Source organism: Pinus tabuliformis, chromosome 9, assembly GCF_031772625.1.
Source record: "Pinus tabuliformis cultivar Carrire ecotype Pingquan chromosome 9, CPIR1, whole genome shotgun sequence".
In the NCBI taxonomy this organism is placed as follows: domain Eukaryota; kingdom Viridiplantae; phylum Streptophyta; class Pinopsida; order Pinales; family Pinaceae; genus Pinus; species Pinus tabuliformis.
In genome coordinates this window covers 770,193,637-770,207,438 of record NC_142307.1, presented here as the reverse complement: position 1 = coordinate 770,207,438, position 13,802 = coordinate 770,193,637, and positions in this window count along the sequence as shown.

The following is a 13,802-nucleotide window of genomic DNA, read 5'->3' as shown; positions in this document are numbered from 1 at the left end:
TTCTGAAAAAAAATTCCATACACCAGAAAGTGGATAAGGTTTCTAAATAAAATGTATCTTTTAAAAAAATAATATTTAAAACATTTTTAATAAAAATTAGATATTATTGGAATATTATTTTATTATTCAAGAAAAAATGAATTTTTAAATAAAGATAAGATATTATTGAAATATTAATTTATTATTCAAAGCAATTGGGTAGGAAAAAGCATAGCCCCATAGTAAAATAAATAAAAAGTATGGTCAAAGGTATTTATTAAAGAGTTATAATGCAGCATATTAAAAAGATAAAAATGATTGGTTATACGAAGAATAAAGTTTATTTAGATATATATAATAAAAAATTAAAATTATGGAAGCATATTAATTAGAAAATTAAAATTATCATGTTTGATATATTTATTATTAGTAAGAATATTTAAGATTGGTATTTAAATATTTAAGAATATTTGATGAAACAATTTAGAGAATTAAGTAATCTATAATATATACTAAGAATAAGCCATATACTCGAATCATTAAAGTGATATATAAAATGCATTAAAAAATTCACATTAAAAAATAATAAAAGTAACACAGTAGGAAAAGAGTGATAAAAAAAATTATAATTTCTAGATAATATTAAATAATATTTTAATGATTTAACATAGAAAGATAATTTTTACCTTAAAAAGAAATAATTGAGTTAACAAAGTTATTGCAGTGAAAAAGAAATAATTAAGTTAACAGAGTTATTGTGGTGAATTATTAAGTCTCTCATCATTTTTTTAAATAAATTGTTTAGCTTGTATTAATTAAGATTCAATGAGTAGGCAATTTAAGGGAGTCATAGGGTCATTACTTTTAAAAAAAATGTGCAATTTTTTATGCTGTCTTATTAAGTAAAATGGGGGTGCTTCTATTGAAGCAATTGCTATCGTGCTAGTCATAAGGTATTTAAAAAAAATTGAGTTATTAAGTAAAATGGGGTTGCTTGTATTGAAAAATTGAGGAAACCGAAGATCGCAATTTTTATTGAAGCAATTGCTATGGTGCAGTCATAAGATATTTAAAAAAATGAGCAAATGGAAGATGGCAGATGACCTAAGGTTGTCTTTAATGACATATTGTGCAAAAGAAAGAAGATGTATTTGCTTGAACAAGAGTGGTTTAGTAAATGGGGTATTTGTTTGAACATGTGTCTCACAAACAATAAAGAGATAAAAACTTTTGTTATGGATAAGTTCAACAAGTACTTGGGATAAAGACCTAGGTAGAAAGAAAAAATACTATATTGAAGAGTTTAATGCCACTTATAATGAGCAACAAAGAGTGTACATAGGGGCCTATATTTCTTTGAGAGTCAAATTTCTTATTGCTCAATTAAGGAATAATTCTCATCAATTCTGTTGTAAAACAGGGTCTTGGAAAAGACCAAAAGAAGTGTGGGAAGAAAGAGTATATTTTTTGCTCTTCCTGAAAATTGGAAACAAAAAACCATTTCATTTTAGAATGGAAAGCCTTCAAATACAGCGGATTAGGAAGATATTCTATTAACTAGCTCTTGGGATAATTTATTCAATCAAAAGTTTTTCAAGAAACTGAAAATGTTTATTGTAAGATTTCACAAAAAAACACTAAATAAACTACTTGTGAGACTGCAGCAAAAATTTTAATCGCAGCCATTTTCTTAATAACATTGGAAGGCTTTAAAGGTTGTATTATTAACTGTAATAGTGTCATCCATCATGAGGCACTTCACAGTATAACCGTGGGATCCTGCAAATTGTGGAGCCCAATTATCCCTCCCCATTTTAGTATGCCTTGAGATTCAACATGCAGTTAAGTGAATCACATGCCTTGTTATTGCTTCTCATTTATTGTATGAAGATAGAATGTAATTGATGTGCCACAGCGCTACTCCGTGAGAGTCACGGGAAACGTAGTAACGCCGCCATGTCTCTTGCCATCACGCCAAGGGCGGGACGACATTGTATACCACAGGCGGCTTTTCTTATTTCCACCTTTATAGTATTATAAATGCTATCTGAGATGCAAGGGAAATAGTCATGGAGTGCTTCTCTATGCTCGCTCTCTCTCCGAGTGCTGTCACTCAAAGGAGATGACTATTCCCTTCACTTATCGGATAGCATTTATAATACTATAAAAGTGAAAATAAGAAAAGCCCACACAAAATATCACAGTGGTGTGCTTTTGATGGAGCAGGCGTGCCTGCGTGAACGTTAAAGCACAAACAAATAAAATTGGCTTGAAGATGCTCTACAACTACTCGCAACAAACATTGAGTACTCACTCCACTAGGAGAATATAGAAAATTGGTAGAAATTTTGGTTTCAAAATTTGGAAACTGTATGACAAATGTGTGTACTACAGCTCAGAATTTCAGAATTTTTGAAGAGTTTTATCCGACTGTGGCTGGCATATACAGCCTTGTTTAATGCCGATACGTAGGCCACTTATTTTCAGCGAACTTCTCTTACTAGAAAAAAACAAAAAATCTGCAACAGATACTAAAATAATAGTATCTACCTATAACGAAAACAATTTTCCAGAGATGCCCCGTCCAAAAGAGACCATGAGAGAATCAAGTACAAAGCCAAATTTCGACAACAAGGACAGTAGAGTCTCATTATTGTGGCAGTCTTGTCCTTTCTTCTTATGAATGCAAGAGATAAAGGTTTAAAACCCAGAATCCACAAAATTAATATTATATTTTTTACACATTAACATAAATATAATTAAAAAGAATAATTTGGGATATCTGAAATATTGTTATTTCAACGTTGTAAGATTAACTTTGTTACACAAGAATGAAGTGTTTAAGGGCTTTTGACATAGTTCATTGTGAACTACATGTATTTGTAAAGAAATAGAAATTTATATGATTGGATACAAATCAAGTTTTTATTGAGTAATGTATTTTATTTGTTTTAGTTGTTAAAATAAAATAAAATAAAATAAAAATTCTATGATCATTTTTATGTATGTTGATTAATGTCATTGATATAGATGAAGTTAAATAATTTGTTTAGTTATATTTATCAGTCCAAAAATATTCCAAAAATCTAAGATCAACTCAAATTCAAAACTCCCAAATCTCTCTACCTCTTCTCATATTCACTCTATCTCAAAACTCCCAAATCCCTCTACCTCTTCTCATTTTAACCCTTTTCAACTAATTTGGATCCACGAGAGTGCCCCATCATTGAGGCAACCTCAAACTTGGATCCAGGAGCGTGCCTCATCATTGTTACACTGTGGTTCTGTTTATACCCAATATATTAGTCACGTCAATGTGAAATTGCACAATGTCACAAATCCCATCATCATCCACCAATGTTATTGTACTACTCCATGGGTATGCAGAAATCAAGCAAGTTTATTTACATGGCAATTCGTCTATCATATTATTTTACTCCAATTGTTTGTGAGACTTAAATTTCTTCGTTGCTGTGGCGAATATAGACTTCGGTTGTGCAAGTTAGCAACGTGTCATACAGACAGATCGAACTAATCAACCTCAACAACGCCAGATGCAATCAGAATTAGTGAATTTAATGCTAACAAGAGTGAGTAAGTAATTAAGATTACTGATATTTTGTACACATACATTTATTCTTTGTTTTCTCTTCACTATCTTGTCTTAAAAAGGGAAAAAATCCAAGATTAATTTATATAAAATTATGTTTACATATAGTTATGATATGCAAAATCTTCTCACCATTTTTGTCAGCATTTTCACTTACTTGTCTAGGTTAAGCATGGACAGGGTTACACATCCCATAATATAATTTTTTGGTATAATAAAATTATTGCTAAAACACTAATTCTAAATATATAAGACAAATTATTTTGTCAGTGATAAAATTGTTAAGAAAATATTAATTCTAAATATATAAAAACAAATTATTCTATCTAAACATACTTTTTATATTTTAATATCCCATAAAATTATATTAAAATAAATAAAATAATATTTATATTATATAAATTTAAAAAATTTTACGAACAAAAAAAAACTATCAATATCAAACATAAATATACCTATCAATATCAAACATAAATATTAATAACAAGTGATGTGAAATTCCATCTGTACTCGAATTAATGTTAAAGTAACATAGTGTTAAAATATAATATTAACCATAGACAAAATATTTTAATGCCCATCTTCAATAAAATATATTTAAGTTAATTTCATATCTAAAAAGAATATATATGTATATATATATATTATAGAAAAAGGTATCTATTTAAATATGGTAATAAAAAAAAAAAACATTTTTCATATAGATAATGTAAATAAAATATTTTAATTGTTATATTAAGTAAAATATTTGAATTTCAACTGTGTATTTATATAAACAATTGAAAAAAAAATTATGGTTAAAACATTTTTGGGATGTGTTGCTCAAAATCAAAGAGATATAAAAAAAAAAATTATAATTAGTAAAGAGTTAACACGTGATGTGTGTAAACAAAGTTAAGATCTATCAAACAATGAAGAAGATCAAAGCAAATAACATAGATATATCTTTTTTCTAAAAACATGATGTTTTCGTAGGTAAATTAACGCCTCAAACAATAGAAGAATCATTATGTACCCTAGAACGAAGATTATTACAAACCATATTTGGTATTGAGGTATCCACTGCGAGAGAAAATTGTCTCAGAGCACCTATAGGTGAAAGGGGTCGAGTTATCGACGTGAGATGGATCAATAGAGTAGATGATTCCGGTGATAATGTGGAAACAGTACACGTATATATATCACAAAAATGTAAGATACAAGTGGGTGATAAAGTAGCTGGAAGGCATGGTAATAAAGGTATTATTTCAATAGTTTTGCCAAGACAAGATATGCCTATTTGCAAAATGGAAGACAAGATATGCCTATTTGCAAAATGGAATACCAGTTGATATGGTATTGAATCCATTAGGGGTACCTTCACGAATAAATGTAAGACAGATCTTTGAATGTTTGTCTGATCTTTTCAATTTTTACATTCTAAAAATAATTGAAAAAAATTTAATTTTTTTATACACTTAATAAATCTGAATTTAAAATTAATCTATTTTTTTGGTAGTACCCGGTGGCATCCCATTCAGCTTGTCTATAGAAACCCGACCTGGGCAAACCCTAGGAATAGAACCCTCCTTCCTGACAGGGCCAACCGACTGGCAGGGGATTCAACCAATCGTGCTACCCGTACAGGCTTATTTACTACATCACTGTTGTCCTGATGCCTTTCTTCTATTTTATTGGCCAAATACATTAAACAAAAATTAAAGTATTAGTCAAAAATTAAATTATTAGTAAAATATATAATTATAAATAGATAAACAATTGATTGTGTTTACGAAGTCACTGATAACGATCATGAAAACATCTTAACAAATTCCACCTGCTGTAGCATGTATTTGTCCGTACAGCTGGTATTTGACAAGTATATTAAAAAATTAAACATCATAAATTAGATGCATTCAAGTTTTTACCTTGTCAATTTAACACTTGAGAATTCAAACCACCTGTCATAAATGATAGTATTTATATACAATAAGATATTTATGTTCCTATGCAGTTCGTGCTAGTGGTTGGGGTAATTCACATTTTTATATGATTTTCCGTTATCACACATTTATTTTAGGTAAAGATTTAACATGATTTTAAAAGGATTAATTTTTCAAAGTGTAAAAGTTTTTAGTGTGTAAAATATAGTTTATTATTTTTATAATTTAAATTGTATTTTTGAATGCTAAATAAAATATATATAATATTAAATAAAAATTTTAACCATAAAAATTTATTTATTTTATATGAAATTGATATCAAAATAAATTAATTAACATAAATTTTCAAATAATTTATTTACATTTTTTGTTAAAATATTTTTAAAAAATAAAATAGATGATTCCCACATTTTTTTTTACTTCTAATTACTTTACAATATATTCATTTTTTAATTATAGTTATATTATTTTTCTACTTAAAACATATTTTTTATTTTTATTTTAAAAAACACTCACTGAAATACAAATTTATACATCCCCTATACTGAACTATAAAATTAACCTTTTTACTCAATTAAAAATATCAAGACTTAAAATACTCACGTCCAATCACTTTGAAAAAAACTAATAATTAATTACAAATTCACATCTGTTATTCTCTCAACCATAAAACTTTTGGTGCGTGTTTCTCACATAGATTTAGAGCCAAAAAATAGCATGTTTTCACTAATTAGAGCCAAAAAATAGCATGTTTTCCTGCATCCAAATATGTGTTGAGGTTGTGTTGTCACTACAACAAACGCCCTCCAAAAATTTTCGTACACTCGAATTTTGGAGCCTATTGTGGATCTTGTGATCAGTCATTCCATAACCACTTCTTGGTCAGTTAATTCTTTTTGAGCTCCCTTCTTAGATGGAAGTGTTGAAGTCACTTGCTCACACATGCTCAATCAGTAACAAGTGCATGAGCACATTATTCTACACAAGCTTGGACAAGAATAGCATGTTCCATTAACACTGTGCTTGTGCGATTTCCAATCCATGTCGATAGTGCGCACTGACAACAACAATTTCTCACATTCTAGTTTTGTTTGTACTTCCATTTCAGTGAGTTTTGCAAACTGTCGCTTCCGCGCACCTTTGTTCTCGCGAGTGTCGTTTTCATGTTTTTGGTTATTGCTTTCACTTTAATTAGCATCGTTTTCATGTTGTCTTTGCTTTGGAATGTTTTACTTTCATTGTCATTCACATATCGCAAGAGTCGTTCTCATTCTAGCAATTGTCACATTTTCGCATGTTAGATGTTCCACAATGTGTGTATGCTTGTTCTGACGGTTTCAAGGGGTTATATTCGTGTGATTGCATTGGTCTAACCATGTAAACACTATTCACACACATTCCCAAATTTTTAAGCACTATCGCACAAGTGTCGTCACGGTTGTCACAAAGTGTACCTTTAGTGTCGCACTTGTCGTAAAATCATCGCAAAGTTGTCGCATTGAGGGAAATATGTTGTTAACGTGTTCTGGATGATCTATGTTGTTATGTAATCAAAGTGTTTCAAGTGTGTGATCATAGTCAAGTCATATCATTGTTCACAACAATCTCTTCGGTCCCACACTTAGCCAAATTTCAAAAAATTCCCAACCACCTAACCTCATCCAGCCCTCCTGAACTTTGCATTGCATAGTCTCATCCCTCAAGTAGTGACCTTGTATCTTGGAATTGCACAATGTGCAGTCTTTGCCTCCCATAACTGTGCATTTTGCAACCCCGGTGCTCAAGCCCAGCCCCTGAGTCCCAGAACTACGTAATCTTTCTCTCCATCCAAGCTCCTTCCAACACCGCGCATTTCGCATTTTCAGTGCTCAAGCCCAGACCGTGGCCTAAAAAAATTCGCAATCATACCCTCCAGCCAGGCCTAAATTGCACATTGCATAGTCTTAGACCTCAAGCCATATCCTTGATCTCTTGAGCTACGCAACTGCACAATCACCAAATCTGCTTTGCCTCCCAAAACTATGTAGTTGACTGAAACGGTAGCCAACCCCTCAGCCTAGCTCACTGACCTCCCAAAGTGCGCAGTATTCTTCCTCAGTCCAACCTAAACTGTGCATTGTGCAATCTCAAGGCTCAAACTTCACCCCTTAGTGACTGAGATGTGTAATTGCGCAGATACTAATCCTCTTTCCCAGCCTATCAATTGGTTTTGGCTCAATCAATGGATCAATATGCACCATCTTACATTAGGGGTTTATCGGACTGATGTCATCTTTTCATGAGTGGATTGTAGATGCACGTACTCTATCATATTATGGCAAGATGTGCAAGAGGGAGATGGAGAAGGAGGACATGCTAGAAGACACATATGGAGCTGAAGAGATAAGATGATCATCAGGCGAGAAGACGAAGGAAAATTGGACTATAACAGAAGATCAAGATCAAGATCACATGGAAGACTCCTCATCTTCAAGTCATAAGGAGGAGGAAGAAGAAGAACATGTACCATATTTTTAAGAAGACATAAAGAAAGAAGCAACAAGAAGGACAACTTGGCACTGTCACATCATCATGCAGTCCATGTCATCAGTTTCATGTCATGTCCTATCACAAGTCATCATATGCCACATCATTATTGTGGATTATGTAATTACCTATTCAAAATGTATTGTAAAGTGGAAGTCCAAAGGACACATTCAGAATATGAAGAGTCATGTAAATTCGAAAATTCATAGGAAGTCAAACAGTCATGAGGGCCACCGAGCTATAGTTATAACAAGTGCCCCTGGTTGAAACGACATAAACAAATATTATGTATTAAAAGTGTCACCCGCAAGCCCTGTGTTATAACAAATGAACATGCCAACCAACATGTCATCAAGTCGACTTTGGATTGGTCGACAACATAACAAAATATCTAAAATTATGTGTTATAATGAATGGGATATAACCTCAAATGGCTCAACCCTAGGGATACGGATCCTCAACAATATTTATGCCAAAAAAAATACAAATGTGCTACAAGACTTGGTTGTGAAACTTTTGTAGAGCCAAGAGGTTTTGAACTTGGTTTTAAACCTACGCTTTTGTAACAAAGTAGGTTTTGGAGCTCGAATTTGCAGAAATCAAAGGAGGTTTTAGGTGGCATTTTGGAGGCCACTTCCTAGTAATAGAGAGCTCATTTTTGTAGAAAAAATGGAGGCATTTTGGTGATGTAACAAAGAATTTTAATGCATAGCATATGAAATAATTAAAAGAGGCTACTCCCTTGGAGGTGGGACTTGGAGAAGTAGTCCACATTGGATGAACTTTGTTATCAATTGGTTTTGTTTCTATTCCATCTTGTCTCGGTCTTCTATATTTTGTTTTGAATTATAGCTTCATTCAAGTCTTTTATAGTTGATTTAAGTTAATTGTTGTTTTAATTTTTACCATTCATGCTTGAATATTTTTACAGGCCAAGTCACATTAAAATATCCATATCAAGGGGAGGTTAGGAGATCAGGAAGAAACAGAGAAGGATTCAAAGAAGAACCAAAAAAATATCAACCTAGTTTAAGTGTCGTGAATCATTCAAACTCCTATTTCGAAATGGAAATGAAGGTAGATATCAAGCCATATTAAGGTGAGATTGACACTCTAAAGCTAATTCATTGGTTGCAAAAATTAGAAGCATGTTTTAGTGTTCATCATATTGAGGGAGAATATAATAATTCATTTTCTTAGTTGAAATTTGAGGGGCGTACCCTGACTGGAGGGAAAGCCACACAGATACCTTGAGGTCAAAGCACAAGGAGCACCATTACACTTCTAAGGAGGGGAAGAACTAGAAAGGGGGAAAAGATGAAAATATGGCAGCCATAGCATAGTAGAGCAAAGACCCAGAGGCGATGTTGGGTTGTGTTATATTCTTTCCATGACTAGCCCACATAGTTAACTGGGGCTTAGAAAGGGGGAGGTCACAGGGGGTTTGACGTGTACCCGTAACCCCACTTTATGGGGTCCAAGGCAACACCCCAGAAAATTTTGGTTTTGGACCCTATGTTAGGTTGGGTGGACCCACATATGGTTTTGTGCATGATTTTCGCACATGTTTTTTGGACGTGATGGTTTTCGGTCCATGGTATTAGACGCAATGGTTTTTTATTCCATGGTATTGGATGCTTTGGCATGTATAAATATGTATTATAACATTGAAAGGAACATAATGAAAATCAAGCTGGTAGTCATAGTTTTGGGATCCAGGGGAAAATCTCTGTGTATATGTGTTTTATGTGTTATGCTCTTGCATTGTTTATTTTATGTGTTTTAGAATTCTTATGCAGGTAATTTCTGTATGGGGTTAAAACCTACATTTGGTATTAGAGCAATTTTGACTTCAAGGGGACGCCTTTGTTGCTGAGGGTTTCGCTCGGACATGTGGTAGACCCTGTTCAGTGGGAGATATGCGAGATCGATTCTGGTGGTGAAAGAATATGGCGAGCAGTGGAAAGATAGAGATCGAGAAATTTAATGGTTAGAGTTTTGAGTTGTGGAAACTCAAGATGGAGGATCTGTTGGTGGATAAAGATCAGTGGATCAAGGTAGATCCGGGTACTAAACCAACGGGAGTGTCCGATGAAGAATAGAAGAAGTTGGATAAGAAGGTAAAGAGCACAATATGATTGTGTGTCTCATATTTAGTATTGCTAAATGTATCAGGGGAAGGTATGGCGAAGGATTTGTGGGACAAGTTAGGGACTTTGTACCAATCCAAGTCTCTGGTGAATAAACTGTTCTTGTGGAAAAAGCTGTATAACTTGAGGATGAAAGATGGAGACTTGGTGACAGAGCATCTGAACGCATTTAATACTGTGGTAAGTCAGTTAGCATCTATTGATATTAAAATTTCAGATGAAGATAAGTGCATCATTTTGTTGTGTTCTCTACCAGATTCATGGGACAGTCTGGTTATTGCAATAGGTAGCAATGCAACTGCCTTTCAGTTTGATGAAATATTCTCAGCCTTGCTGACGGAGGAGATGTGACAGAAAAATATGGAGAGCCAAAATGGTGATGCCTTGTATATATGAGGAGAGTCCCAGAACAGAAACAAAAATAAGTCATTGAGTGGGAGATCTAAATCTAGAGGGAGATCTAAATCTCTAGGAAAACCTGTAAAGGTGGTGCACTAGAAATGCGGAAAGGAAGGCCACTTCAAAAGGGACTGTAAATCTAAAGCTCCTGACAAAGGAAAGGGATCTGATGAGGCTCCTTCTATAACGGCGAAAACCACCTCAGATCAAGGTGGGGATGTGTACTTGGCTTCTTCAAGTACACATGTAGATCATGAGGCATGGTTGATTGACTCAAGTGCATCCTTTCACTTTACTCCCCATAGAGAGTGGTTCTATGAGTATGAGAAATACGATGGTGGTGATGTCTTTTTAGGGGATGATAGGAAGGCTAGAATCATTGGTTGCGGAAAAGTAAAGTTGAAGTGGAAAGATGGAAGGGTTAGAACACTTCTGGGTGTTCTGCATATTCTTGCATTAGCCAGAAATCTGATTTCTGTTAGCAAACTGGATGATGTAGGTGTAAAAACAGTGTTCGAGAAGGATACCTGCAAGATGGTTCAGGGAGCATTGGTATTGATGCGTGGAGTTCGGATTGGAACTCTATACAAGATGCAAGGTAGCACTGTTGTTGATGGGTGCAATAGTTCTGTGGTTCCTGAAAGTGGAGCAAAAAATCTATTGATCTCTAGAGAAAAGACCATGTTGTGGCATCAAAGGCTTGGACATATTGGAGAGAAGGGCCTTTGAATACTTCATGGTAAAGGTATGGTAGAAGATATGAGTAATAGCTCTCTGGATTTTGATTTCTGTGAAAATTGTGTATATGGGAACGGGAAGTAGAATCGGGTGAGTTTACCCTCTGGTAGTAAGAGGGCGAAATAGATATTAGAGCTTGTGCACAGTGATGTGTTTGGACCTATGAAGGTTCCATCACTGGGTAAGTCTGTGTACTATGTATCATTTATAGATGAATTCTCAAGGAATACATGGATATATTTCCTTAAGAAGAAATACGAAGTCTTTGACAGGTTTAAAGAATTTAAGGCTCTCGTGGAAAATCACACAGAGAAGAAGATAAAGGTGCTAAGGACAGATAATGGTGGAGAGTTTTGCAGCAAGGAATTTGAAGAATTCTATAAGAAGTGTGGTATAGCACGATAGAAGACTACTCCATATACACCTCAAAAAAATGGAGTTGCAGAAAGAATGAACAAGACGTTGATGGAAAGGGCAAGAAGCATGCTTAGTGGTGTCAGGTTAGGACAAGAATTCTGGGCAGAGGCAGTGGATACTGCATGTTACCTGATCAACAGGTCACCTTCATCAGCATTGGAGGATAAGACTCCACAAGAGGTATGCACTGGTAAGAAACCCTCTGTTTCACATCTCAGGGTATTTTGATGTGATGCATATGTACATGTTCCAAAGGGGAAATGAACCAAGTTGGATAGTAAATCTGAAAAGTGCATCTTTATTGGGTATAAGGATGGTTTAAAGGGTTATATGGAACCTAGTATCAAGGAAGGGTGTGTACAATAGAGATGTGGTGTTTAGAGAGGTAAAAGATGTTATTAAACATGAATTCCAACCAAAGGAACCTGAGAAGATATAGTTTGAGCTAAAGGAGGAAGAATCAGACTCTACAACAGAGGAGGAGTTAGAAGATGAAAAGCCACAAACTCCGGGTGTGAGAAATCAGTTCAAGAAAGAAGGCAGCCAGAAAGGTATATTCCATCTGCTTTCTGTACAAATTTTGCTTTGTCTGTTACCGATGATGATCCCAGAACTGTGAAGGAGGTAGTAGATTCAGAGGATGGAAAACTCTAGAAAGAGGCCATGGTTGATGAAATGGCATCTTTGCACAAAAATAAGGCTTGGGATCTGGTGGAGTGCCGGCTGGAAGGAAACCCATTGGCAGAAAATGGGTGTTCAAGAAGAAGACAAATGCAGAAGGAAAGGTGGAGAAATACAAAGCTCGGTTGGTAGCAAAAGGTTATTCCCAGGTGCGGGAATTGATTTTAATAGCAAAAGGTTATTCCCAGGTGCTTCAACATGTATAAATATGTATTATAACATTGAAAGGAACATAATGAAAAATCAAGCTGATAGTCCTGGTTTTGGGATCCAGGGGAAAATCTCTGTGTATATGTGTTTTATGTGTTATGCTCTCGTATTGTTTATTTTATGTGTTTTAGAATTCATATGCAGGTAATTTCTGTATACGGTTAAAACCTACAAGAGAAGTGTTGGAAATTACATCTGGAGCTTAAACCAGAGAACAAAAATAAAAATGTAAAGAAGAAGAACCTCATGGCCACTAACTCAATAAATCAGGTTAAAAGTAGCTCAAATGTGCATGAGAAAATAGTATCTACATCAGTGCAGAAGGAGGTGAATATGAGTGGCCTTTAGCAACAAGAAGAGAAAGAAATGACCAAACTCTTCCACATAAAGATACGTGTTAAGAAGACAAAGATTGATGTTATGTTTGACTCAGGATCAAAGGTGAATCTCATTATAGGAGATCTAGTCAATAAATTAGGATTGGAAATTCGTGATCATCCAAGCCCATATCCATTGGGATGGGTAAATTAGGATGCAGAAATAAAGGTAAGAAAACATTGCAAAATTAGATTTTCTATTAATGTTAATTTTATTGATGAAGCAGAACTAGATGTGGTTCCCCTTAATGTATGTGGAGTGGTGTTTGTAAGTCTTTATATCTACATGCAAGATTCAATCTTCATGCAGATAATCAACTTGTACTGCCTCATCGATGATGGAAAATCCTGCACCATCAATGTGCACAAGGACAAGTAGAAAAATTTGCCAGTCAGTGCCAACCAAGCCAAGAAACTAATTAGTTTTATTAAGAAGTATCTTTTACTATTTGTAAGTGTAACATCCCTGGTTAAAAATCCAGTAAAAATATAAAAGATCACGGTCATGGGACACATATTCCAAGCTGAATGGTAGGAAAAAAACATCCTAGTGGGTGTTCATTTCAGTTATATGGCTAAGGAAATTGGAAAAGGAAATGGAAAAGGATTTGGAAAGGCAAGGTTGCATTTTGGCACATTTATTTATGAAAATGATAGAAATGAGAAGAAAAGGAAGGTGAAAGGTCATATGTTTCATGTGAGGAGGAAATTGAAGAAAATAGAGGCCTCATTGATAAAAAGGCTTCTGAGGATCAATTGGTAAGCCTTTTTTGACAACTTTGGTGGAGCTCTC